This window comes from Aegilops tauschii, chromosome 1, assembly GCF_002575655.3.
Source record: "Aegilops tauschii subsp. strangulata cultivar AL8/78 chromosome 1, Aet v6.0, whole genome shotgun sequence".
Classification (NCBI taxonomy): Eukaryota; Viridiplantae; Streptophyta; class Magnoliopsida; order Poales; family Poaceae; genus Aegilops; species Aegilops tauschii.
The window spans coordinates 128,547,071-128,559,272 of NC_053035.3; the positions used below are offsets into that span (position 1 = coordinate 128,547,071).

At 45.0% G+C, this 12,202-nt stretch overlaps 1 non-coding gene across 5 annotated transcripts; it reads right to left on the reverse strand.

Annotated features, from left to right (window-relative positions):
* Positions 1 to 316: 316 nt before the first annotated feature.
* Positions 317 to 7,145, reverse strand: LOC109768264 (uncharacterized). 5 transcript variants are annotated; one of them, XR_006670609.2, is made up of 5 exons: positions 6,373 to 7,145; positions 4,303 to 6,281; positions 3,968 to 4,094; positions 656 to 793; positions 317 to 577 (listed from the first exon to the last, which is right to left on the reverse strand). It is a non-coding gene; the product is annotated as an uncharacterized protein (transcript). The 5 variants fall into 5 exon arrangements; XR_005769640.3 differs by having other exon boundaries at positions 3,995 to 4,094; positions 6,373 to 7,144; XR_002234067.4 differs by having other exon boundaries at positions 4,011 to 6,281; positions 6,373 to 7,144.
* Between the last annotated feature and the right edge of the window lie 5,057 nt (positions 7,146 to 12,202).

Consider the following 12,202-nt stretch of genomic DNA (forward strand, 5'->3'; position numbering starts at 1 on the left):
CTCGCTCATGCAATTTATTATAAAGCCATCTCTAATGAAATTCAATTTCCTACATTATCTAAAGTTGGAAAATTATTCTACTAATACAGTCGTACCACGTGCCTCAGTTTACGAGTCATTCCTAGTATGAAGATGCACAAAAGTTATCATACATATAGATTATGTATGACATACCAAATGAGGAGGTGGTGGCATTGTTGTAAACCATCATAAAAGGCATATTATCTCATGGTTCTTTAGTTTGTATGATTGTCCCAATGGGTGTTAGATTAAACGGTCATTGGTCTAGTTGCAACCTGTAAATATGTAAATGTCCTTTCATCAACAATAATCATCCTTGATAAAATGAAGGGATAGCCACATGTCTATCGGTATTGTAGCATCCCAAATTAATTGCTCTGAAATAATTGGTCTACTAAAAGAAGAAAACAAAATACACAACAATACCACACTATCACTGCCATAATTCAATAAGAGACCATCTACTAATGTGCTCAACAAGGGAAACACCCAATGGAAATCAACATTGTGCCCTTCATGTTCAACTTCAAGGTTTCAACCAATATGATTCCCCTTGCTACAAGCAACGAACTTTAGTTGCCAAACCAACAAATCACAATCCAGCGATAACCAGATCCAGAAAATCATAACTCACCATGAAACTGAATCCCCAAACAATAAACAACCGCAATGGACTTGTGCCTCGATGTAAGGGTGGATCCAAACAGCCGATGTCTGATCATTGGCTTAGGCACACTCTATAGTTGCAATAGGTTATTACATGTCTTGTAACCTGAAGCAATACCTAGCAAGTGTCAGAGTATAGTTGCAATAGGTTAAGTAAAAAGCAAATAAGGGGGTGCAAACTGTCACGTGCTTTCCGCTGAAATTTTTGTCAAGAGAGATAATTAAACTAAGCTAGTATTGATAAGTGTTGACCTGTCATTGGTTTTACGTGGCCATACAAATTTATTTGAATGAAAAGTAAAACACCCATAGTGATAGCTCCAGCCAACAACCAAAAATGTAGTCTCGCAGGATATAAATGAACATGCATAGTCATCATATTCAATAAACTGTTAGACCACAGGCGACCTAGAAAAACTTTGGAGATTCTCAAGTTATATGGATTTTCTAGCTTACAAGTCTGCACTACTGCTCGGTTTTGTATCTTGTAAAAATTGGTGCGATTTCGTTTACAACACGATGTTTAAGTGGCACCTCCATATAGGATTACGGCCTTCATTAATTTCACACAAGCAACCTTGCACTATTCTAGTGCCTCGAACAGAAAGACAACAAGGAAGCAAACTTGCTTGCTCAAAAGAAAATATACAATATGGAAATTTTACACTGTAATTTCAAGTCCAATTTAGACAGCTCCAAGTCAATCAAATATACAGCTCATCATGACAGAACTGTTCTGTTTATGAGACATATCTGTAGGGTATAGTACAATAGTACACCCAAAACCAGCTCTAGAAAGAAAGCACAATGGTTATCACCAAAAAGTCCCCCGCGTCGCCTCCTAGGGGCGGCTCGGGCGGAAACCCCATCCACCGCCGCCGGTCCCCTTCCACCCTCCTCATCCCCTCACCGCCGCCGGCGCACGCCACCGGGCAAAGCTCGCTGGTGGCCGGCGGCGGTGGGACCTGGTCCTCGTGCACTCGCGGCGGGGAGGAGCGCTCCTCCCGCTGGTTAACTTGCTCTGGATCTGCGTGGCGCGGTGGCGGCTGGTCTCGGGCGGCGCTCCGGCGGGCTGTGGCGAGGTGGCTCCTGCTTCGTGGTTCTCTGGTGCAGCGTGGGGTGGCAGCAGTGCAGGGCACGGTGCGGGGCGCACGCGGCGGTGCTGCAGGCCCGATCTGGGCCGTGCAGGGCCTGCAGCGTGTGCGTGCAGGGGCGGCGTGGAGCTCGGCCGATGTGCCGGCGGCCGGTTCCGGCGCGTGGAGGTGCAGCGGTGCTGCTGCTGTTGGTGGTGGTGGCTTGCGGCCAAGGGCGTCGAGGGGCGCGGCCGAAGAGCGCCCCAGCTGCGAGTGATGCAGATCCGGTCTCCGGCGGCTGTGCTGGCGTGCATGGGGCGCGTTGGTGTTTCTGTTGCTTGGCCGCGGCTCAGAACCACGGTGGTTCTTGGCTTCGGGCAGCACTCCTCCGTTCCTGTCGGCATGGTGCTTGGCAGAGCACAGTGGCTTGCGCTGCGTCCGGTGGCTGTGCGTCCGGAAGGCCATTGATGGATCTGTCGCCTCGTTCTGGTGGTTGGCTGCCGGTGGTCTCCGCGAGGTGCGGTTGACTGCGGTGGACCGAATTTGGTCACGTGCGGCAGCGGGCTGCAATGACTCTTGCTCTGTGGTGGTGCAGGGAGCAGCGATTCGCAGTCTACCGGTGCTCCTTGAAGGTGGTCTGCTCACTTGGGCGAAAGCCACTGCTCCTGCCGGAGTCGGCGATGGTGACGCCCGCGGGTGCCGCTTACCTCCTTGGAGGCATCGCTGTCATGGTGACTTCCCCTTCGAGGCTCCTGGGGAAACCCATGTTCCTGGTCCGTCCGGAACGGCCGATGGCGGCGCTTTTCGCGTCGCATTCCTTCCTGAAGGCATCAGCTTGGTGGATTGTGTGGTGGCTGCTCACTGCGGGTTGGACGGTGGTGGTGGCGCGGCCGGCTTGTGCTGGTGTGCTCGGAGAAGCGATCCGGGTGTAGACTCGGCTCCTTGATGCCCTTCGGCTTCGCCGGCGGTGCCGCTGTTGTGATGTAGACTCGGCTGCGTGTGACTCTTCGTCCGGGTGTGGACTCGGTCGCTCGTTGCCTTTCGGCTGCACCAATAGCCTTGAGGCATCATGGATGGTCTCGGTTGATTGGAGCTCTTCGTCTACGGTGGTGGTGTTCTCGTGCGGCTCAGGTTGGTAATGGTTGCTCAAGACCCTCTCATGGTTACCGTTGTGTTGCGGCGAGCTTGGTGCTCTTGGTGTTGTCTCGGCTCATCTTTGCTCAAGGATGGCGCAAGATGCCTCTCAAACTGCTATTCGTTCCGTTTTTCTGTGGCGGAGCCCCAGTCAAGGTTCGTGTCTGGGATGACACTCGTTGATTGTGGATGCTCCTGAGTTGTGCCATGGGGCCGGTATGCCCGCCGATGCGTTCGGCTGTTTGCAAAGTCCTGGTATTGTGATCTCTCGACGACACCCCACATCTACTTGTGTCTCTCATGATGATGGTCTTATGTCTGCCAGCTAGGCCGTGCCTTGTACAGTTTTCGGCCCGGTTTCCCTTATAAACGGGGTCAATTTGTTAAGGTTTTCGATCGGGAACCCCCCCCCCCCCCCCCCCCCGCGTGAATCTCAAAGAAAAAAACAATGGTTATCACGTGTCAATCTTTGGTGGTTGATGAAAATTCTTCCTAACTGTAGCAATCAGTGATTAGCATATATAAAATCGACAGACTCCCTACACCCTGCTACACATGGTTTGGTACTATGGCTACTCTGTTAGTTCACATCATTCATGAAATGGACCAAATTATGTTACCAGCATGCTACACGAACTGAAGGCAATGAATTAATTAGAGCATCGATTAGGCATTTGACAATCATGAAAATGACGCGATGACAATAGGGCTAGTGATCTGAAAATGAACCGATGAGCTATATATGGATGTTCACTGGTAGCCTTGAGCTTGACAACATGTCGGTTAAAGTGGGGGTCATCATTGGGCTAGCTATAGAAACCCATGCTACTAATAATAAAAACTTAAAACACATGACAAAAAACGCCGTTGAATGAGATGTACTTTAACTGGTCCTATCCAAATTAATTGCCACACGTGCAGATAACAAGTGAATTGAATATAATGTGTGTTTCCTATATACTTAAAGCTAGGAAATCATCTACAACTTATTCAGAAATGAGAGATGTTTATGCCTTTATACATATGAAATGTACTAATTTGAAATTAAATAAATCAGTGTTAACACTACAAACCTGGATGTTGAATAAATTACTACAAACCTAAATTCGAATAAACCTGGATAATGGTAAACAGCCTTGAAGATTATCTACTTCAACTGATGGTTATGCTGCATCCATCACCATATGAATAGTTTCAACGCTGTACAATGAAACAAAACTGTCAGTATTAGAATAGCCAGAAACACAATTGTTAGTATTAGAAATCAATTGATTCATCGACCAATCATCATATCCATGTCTACAACATGGAAAACAGCCGCGTCTAGAACAAGAAAATGGCATACACATAGCAATTGCTTTGACAAAATCTGCTTAATAACAACTGCAGTAAAGTAGAACAGCAGTACCAGCATCCCATCATGCACATAGACCACTATGAGAACTCACTGTAAATCCTTATCAAACTCCGGAAGTAGTCAGGTTCGTTGACTTTCAATAGCTAGAGTCGCACTTGAGGCACCCTCGAGATTTTTTATCCTGGCCCAATGAACAACACACTTGGTATAGTGTCCCGGTGATTTATCTGGGCGGTGATTTATCTACTACACGCAGGAGCTGCACGACATCCCCAAGTTGTTCTTCGATCTGTTGCGGCTAGAGATCCTGGTGGACATCGGCGGTGCTGCCGCCATTGCCGCCCCCCACCGACGCAGCCCCGCCAACTTAACGCACTGATGCCCTCGCCCTAGGTTGCATCCTCCATGCCCATTGAAGTCCTGCCAGTCCTCACAACATTGGCGGCATGAACTGAAGAGCTGCCAGTCCTCACAACATCAACGGCGTGAACTGAAGAGCGGTGGCAGACGAAGCTTAGACTCTTGCGTAGACGATGTTTGAGATCAGAGGAATAAAAATATTCAGAGGACTAACACTTCATTGAGAGCAAGTCATTGGAGCTGAACATGCCTTGAACTTCGGCTCTCCTTTCCTCATTTACATATATATTTTTAGCATTCCTCAAGGTCTTGATTTACTTTCTTTTTAAGCAGTAAAATAATAAAATAAAAATATGTTGTACAATAGTAGTAAAAATATGTTTCTTTTGCATTTCCATCGGAATCATGCTATCCAATTAACTATTATTCCAGGTTTGTTTCTTTTGCATTTCCATTGGAATCATGCAATCCAATTAACTATTATTTCAGGTTCTGCTTCTTTTGCATTTCCATCAGAATCATGCTTTCCGATTAACTATATTAGGCTCATAGCAACTGAGAGACCCACAAAATTTACATTGCCTATCACATTAAGGAAAACATACTTACGTGACATGTATTAAGCTAGAAAATTATACTAATTGGCTGATCATTTGTCGATCGGCTCTGACTAAAATTAAATCCCTGGAGCAAATATGTGACCATATATTTTCGACCATTAGGCAAGATTCTTGCATAGAGAATCAACCAACAAATAAGGAGGATCGCCCATGAAGAGGTAGCAAAGAAGACCATGCCAAAACAAATTCTTGGAACACCCAGTTGTAGACTACAGCTAGGAGCCAAAATAAAACATACTTCTTCATTCTTACACCATGCAAGCAAGTATTGAGATCTGCTATTAAATTGGAAGTTGTAAATATATAAAACATGTAGAGGGAGATGTGTTAAGAGAAAGAAGGTACCTGACTAAAGAATTCTAAACAAAATAATCCAATACGGTGAAATGTGTCCCATGATTTACTCATCTAACCAGAACAATGAATCCCATGCCATACCTGCTGATATATTATGACTTTAACCAGCACAATGAATCCCATCAACAAACATAACTATCCAAACTTGCAGGCTCCTCTACTGATATGCTGGAAATGAGACACTCAACAGTAAACATTTAAGAAGACTACTATAAAGGCAAAAGTAAATTATGGTAAACACCATGTACTTATCTATATATGCAGGGGGGTGCCAGATCGCGAATGGCTGAGGGAGAGGTAAGATTTAGATTTACGGCATCCCAAAAATTATGTAGATCATTCACCCCATCGCTTCAGAGATGCCCTCCTATATTTTACATGAGGCTTAGGCTTTGCAGCTTCTCAGTACAACAAAGCATAGTACATCAAGTTGCATGAGATTAGGTTACGATGATTTATTTTTGTAGAAAACATACTATGTCTCCATGGATCAGAAGTTTAGAACATGGCAATGTGCATAAACTGTAACTGAAACCTGAAGCTGTACTTAAGCATTTGTAGCATAGCTTAAAAACAGAGAAATATTGATGTGTACTGAAGTCTGAAGTATCAGACTAAAAGGAGACATATGTGCCAACTCTCCCTGAAATGAAATTGCACTTAAGCTCCCTCTGCAAATGGAGTTCACAAAACCTGCAAAAGGGGATAAGGAACCAAATGAAATCCTAACTGATTGAATCTCAAAATCGAACAATAAGAAGATTCATGGTCGATCACGACATACTGAAGCCGCCGGTGGCAATGAGGTGACCGAGGAGTAGGTTGTGTAGGGCGGTGAGGGAGGGTGGCAGCCACGAAGGTGCGGCATCCGTGGTTGGATGCATCGGCCATGGCTTCCTCGAGCTCATGGAGACAGACCTGTACCTCAAGGTCGGCGGCGACGGCGTCTTCTCAGCAGATTCCCTGGGCGTGCGTTGCCTCTTCCGCTCCCACTGCAACACAAGGAGGGTCTCGGGGCTGCTCCATCATCGACCTCGGTAGTTGCTGGGCATGTGGGCGTGTAGGCCTACCAGGAGACGGCGGCGTCAGGCCATAGGTGTTGGAGCAGGAGGCAGCGAAGGGAATGGGGATTCTGGGGAGGGTGGAGCCGATCCACCGGATGGAGGAGGGAAGCGACTCCGGTCGCGGCGGCTGGGTACGAGAAAAACCGGAGTGGGGGTCGGGCGTGGGGTGAGACATCCGTGGGGCTTTCGAACGGAAGGACGGCGGCGGCGTGCGCACGAGCAGGGGACCCTCGCTCGGGACTCGGGAGTTGGTGGGCCGTTTTTTTTTCCTTTGAGGAGTCTGCATCGGTTTTCTTTAGCGTGGCTGCATCGTTAAATATATTTTTTTGAAACTCTCTGCATCGTTAATTTGGTAGAAAGAAAATTGCAAACGGCAAGCGAGGGAAGTTTCCTTCTCTTTCCTTTTATCATGCACGCTCTCTTTCCTTTTACTGTGCGCGAATAGAGGTGAGACTGATCGAGCGAGGCGAACGTACGAAACGAAACGACTACCGACCGACCATCACAACCGCAGACTCCTTTAGAAGTAGAGATTATTTGTTTCCTGAAAATCTGTTATTTGTTTCCTAAAACAAATTGCATTAATGAAAGGATCGGTTGATTTAGATAAATTAGAAAAATTAGATCCGTGATCTTTTGTATGTTAGGAAAGTGCTGATTTGCAATAAAAGAGTAAAGAAACAAATAAACCGATAAATAAGAAACCAGTATGGTAAGGTGATTGGTGGTGGGACAAAGAAAACCAGACGAAAGTGGTGAGACTATTCAACCAACTCGTTCATTAGGAGTAGAGATATAAACCGATGAAGTGGGGGTAGGGGACGAAAAAAAATCTACGAAAAAAAACAACGAAGGTGGGACGAAAAAAAACCATGATAGGTGGGACGAAAATTGACCGACGGAGACTACCAACTGCTCCATTAGGAGTACAGACTGTAGTACTACTATAGTTTTGTTGTTTCGCACGATCCATCGACACAAACCCGATTAAACAGGCAAGGGCGGTATTTTTCCCGCCGGTAGAGAATACTAGCCATACATTTCAAAGGCAATTTTAATGTATGTAAGTTGAATAATTAAGTAACAATATGAGATCTAATAAAACTAAAAACACATATGATTTATTGTGTTAGACTGTAGTAGTGCAGTATTGCATAGTTGTCAGATGTAACATGCGAGAACATGTAGAGATGTACTTTTGGAGGGCCTACGGAGAGAAATTGGGCAATAAAGTGGATTCAAATATTTGTATTCGTCTTCATAGCATTTGTAACTAATACCTACAGTTTGTACAATAGACGTGAATGCTGGTTCGCCCTTAAGAAACCAGTACACCAATAATGGGGTGGCGTGCGCCAATTTAGGCATTGGCATGTTGGCCTACTCAGCTCCATAGAGAGAGCGAGAGAAGAGATAAATATACTGGCGGTCAGTGTATTTCAAGCGAAAAGCGTAATACGGTCACCGGACTTCAGAATATGCTCGTTACGGTCACTATATACGTTTTGCGGTGATTATACGGTCACTTGCTCACTGTTGAGCATTGGATTGCACTCTGTTGACCAGTCAAATAGTCTGCATGGCACTATGTTGATTGGTTAAATTGACCACGTTCCTTGTGGGTCCCACCTGTCAGTTCGCATAGGAAAAAGGTAAGATAAACACAAATTTACGCAAGCGCGATAAGACTCCAACCCGTGTACGGGAACCACCTGGTTGTGTATGTGTCTGTCAGGGCCTGATGTGTGCGCATGTACGTGTAGGTTGAGCACTTGAGCGTGAGCGTGAGCGTGTGTGTTGGTCGTGTGGTGTGTGCATGCATGCATGCGTGTGTGCGTGTGAGTGTTGTGTGCGTGTGTGGCTGTGTGTATGTGTGAGTGTTGCGTGCATGCAGTTCGTGTGCATGCGTGCATATGTGTATAATAATCACCACACCAGCTCCTGTGTGTTAAAACAGACGGTTTAGCATACCAATACAAGGTCACCTTGTCCGCTCTGCCCGCGATCATGACTTCGAACCACCGTCCAATATTTTTTATCGTTTGTTTTCATTCTTATACACGCCGACAGGTGGGCCCAATGATAGTGAGATAATGTGATGCAACACTAGAGGTGCCACATGGAGCGTTTAACTGGTCAACTAGTCGTGTCTTGAGTAAATACAGAGTTGTACGGTGAGCCCGTGACTATATAATAACCACAAAACGTAAATGGTGACCGTAATGAGTGGATTCTGAAGTCCAATGCACGTATTGTGCTTTCGCTTCAAATACAACGATCGTCACTGTATATATCACGAGAGAAAGATGAAACATATGTGAATGTGCTGGGGCGTACTTATAGAGGACCTGGAGATAGTTTGTGTGCGTACGTGAAAGGGGCGTAGAGGGGGTGTATGCGATGGAGAGAGAGATGCTCTTCGTTTCTCTCTATTATGACTAACTTTATATATTATAAAAATATAAAAATTCACAGTGCGGAATAAATATCATTGAGGGCACCATGCAATGCAAATTAACGTTCATACTCCTCCATATAACTTTGCAATGTCGTATATATGTAGAAATTGTAAAATAATTTTTTGGCCACACTTTGTGTGATTTTATTCAAAAGGAATGTTGTATGCGAAATAAATGTGAAGAGAGGGATTTTTAGATTAATGGGCTACGTGATGTAACATATGTGAATGTGTAGTTGATGTATTTGGCAGGGCCTAGAGAGGTATGTGTATGTATTACGTATTCGAGAGAGGCATGGATAGATGGGCCGGTGGGGAGGCGTGTGATAGATAGCACGAGAAATGAGAGAGGTCTAGAGAGAGAGAGAGAGAGAGACGAATAGGATGTCACGGTGAGAGATGCCCTTGAGTGTGTATATGCAAGGGGGAGGGGATAGAGGCACGAGGAGAAAATATTTTGTGTGGTGTTTGTGTTGGTATGTGTGGGTGTGAGAAGATAACGAGACCTGGGGGCAGAGGGTGTGTCACCGCGTGAGGCCCTTGGTTCGGTTCCGTCCTACGCCACATTGGTCGGCCCGTGACGCATTTAGGGAGACCCATGGAGGACTAGTCATACAAGACAAAGATAGCAGATTCGTGAAGGACTCTGTGTCCATTGACAAAGCCTGCTAGGATTTGTAACCCTAGGTCCTCGGACTAAGGTAACCCCTTATCTCTGATATTACTATTCGTCCAACCTAACTTTAAGGGGCATCCTACAGAATGCTCTCCTAGAATCATACTCGTCAATTAGGAAGAGAGGTGGAGACAATGTGTGTGACGACCCGTGACCGACGCTCCAGACGCCTTCCTTGTTTTTCATTGTTGCCGCGTGTTTCATTTGTTTGTTGCATTCATCATGTCATCATTTGCATTGCATCGGCACTTCTTTGTCGTCATTTTACAAAACCTGCATTCGTTCGTCGTTGCCGTTTCCCCCTTTGCCTTCATCACCTTCCCTCGGACCGCTTTGCCTTTGTTGACCGTTCCAGACCAATCGGGTTTTCGCTTCCCTCTTGACTGTGACCGCCTAACCCATCTTTGCGTAGTGCATACACCCCTGGCACACGTCTGAATACCTCCCCGAACTCGAACCGCTCTATCGTTACCGATGGGTTCGGATCATCCCCAAACATCCCTATAACATCTTCGGTTTCTTACTTGGACTGCCATAGCATTTTATCTTGATCGTCCGATTTCTATCGGATGATCCAAACTCCCTCCTTTCCTTATATACTATATCGGGATCACGCCTTGGCGTGAGGGTGCCGGTCCCAACTATGTGGTCAAACAGGTAATGATCAGTTAGTAGTAAACATGGTTTAGGTTAGTAGGAAGTTCTATTGATGCATTTCATATGATATGCAGCATAAGGCACCAAAAGTTTCAATCTTTAGAACAACACCATAATAATAAGTTTGCTGGCAACCTTATAAGAATTACTTGAAATATACATAAGGCACTTTGACATTGACATTTACTTACAAAAGATACCAAATTTCACAAGTACTTAAATAATTTGAATCAACAAAATAGAATTTTCCAGAAAAAGATTGACATAGAATCCCACACAACAATCGACAAAAAACTGATCCTTGGCATTCTCCAGCACAACGATCACGTTGCTGATCTGATCATCATGCCATGGTGCATGATGTCGCCGCCCATCCGCTCGTTACCGCTCACATTGAAAGTGGTGTTTTGCCTAGTTCCTGGATGCTGAAGGGGGCGATAGCTACGACGGCATCAGGCTCTTGCCCTCGTTTTGCTGATTAGTTAATCTATCAATTCACACGACAGAGAGAGAAATAACAGAGGTTTAGAATTATTTTCGGACTAACTGGATGTGTTTAGTAGCCGAATTCTGGTTGAGGTATAAGATGCCGAGTGAACCTGAGATATACAGTGCCAATTTATTGAGATATTCAACATTTTAGACCTTGGCTTCATCCTCGAGCTGCTCCTGCTCAGCTTCCTACTTTCCCAGATCGGCTAGAGATGCCAATGCTCAAAATACAACTACAAAAAAAAATTAACAAGAGAAACCATTAAATTTGTGAGGGTATCAGAGGCACGAATACATATTGACATTAAAAATTATCAGAATAATTATCAGAATTGACTTTTTGCCTCTTGTAGAATAAGATTTCACAATAAATGAATCGGAAATTTGATCTTAGTTGCATAGACAAAAAATGGAATTCTGAGCTAGAAGAACCAAAAAAATTAACGCTTAAAAATCTATTGTCTCAAACTGCTCTTCTTACATAGGTGATTGCATATCGATTGAGAAACAATGGCCACTTCTAAATTTACTTATATCTCCATGATAAACTGTTCATCCCCTAATTCCTTATGTGGACATGAGTTATAGTTCATGGTTCAGTATGTTATTGGAAAAATATTTAGAGGAATCAAATCTAGCAAGGTTCTAAGAACACACAAATTAACAAAAAATGGAGTGGAAGAAACAATCCGTCCATATCAATAAAAAGGGTGTGGGTGGCAGCAGCGATGGCGACAACCTCATGTCTAGCGAACCAGAGAATGACATGCATTCTCAAGCATATTTAGAAAGAGGATCAACTAAAAGTATGTGTGTACTTCAGAGATAATTACCTTGAGAAAGTTGTGGTATGGACGGGGAGTTGATGGTGGCACGACCTGGATGTAGAGCAGCAGGGAGATGAGTTGTTGGCCGATCACCTTGTGGTAGCAGAACTCGTGGTCAGACTGGGCCTCAACAAATCTGCGGAAGGCCGGCAGGAACGCGGCTTAGCGTCAGGGTTGGGAGCTCAGCCGATGCTACTTCGGGATGGCGGCCCCACGCTGCTGGAAGGGGAACCAGAGTCTCGAGCTTCCAGCGCTGCTGGCTGCAACCTTATTCAAACCTTGACAACTAAAGTCTCATTAGTATTAACTTGTAGATTATTAGGAACAAATAATAGGCGGATGCAAATACGAATCAGGAACAGGAACGAAACAGCTTAACTGGATGCAAATTCAAATAATTCTACTCTGTATTCATCAAAAGAGCCTCTTGTGATCTAGAA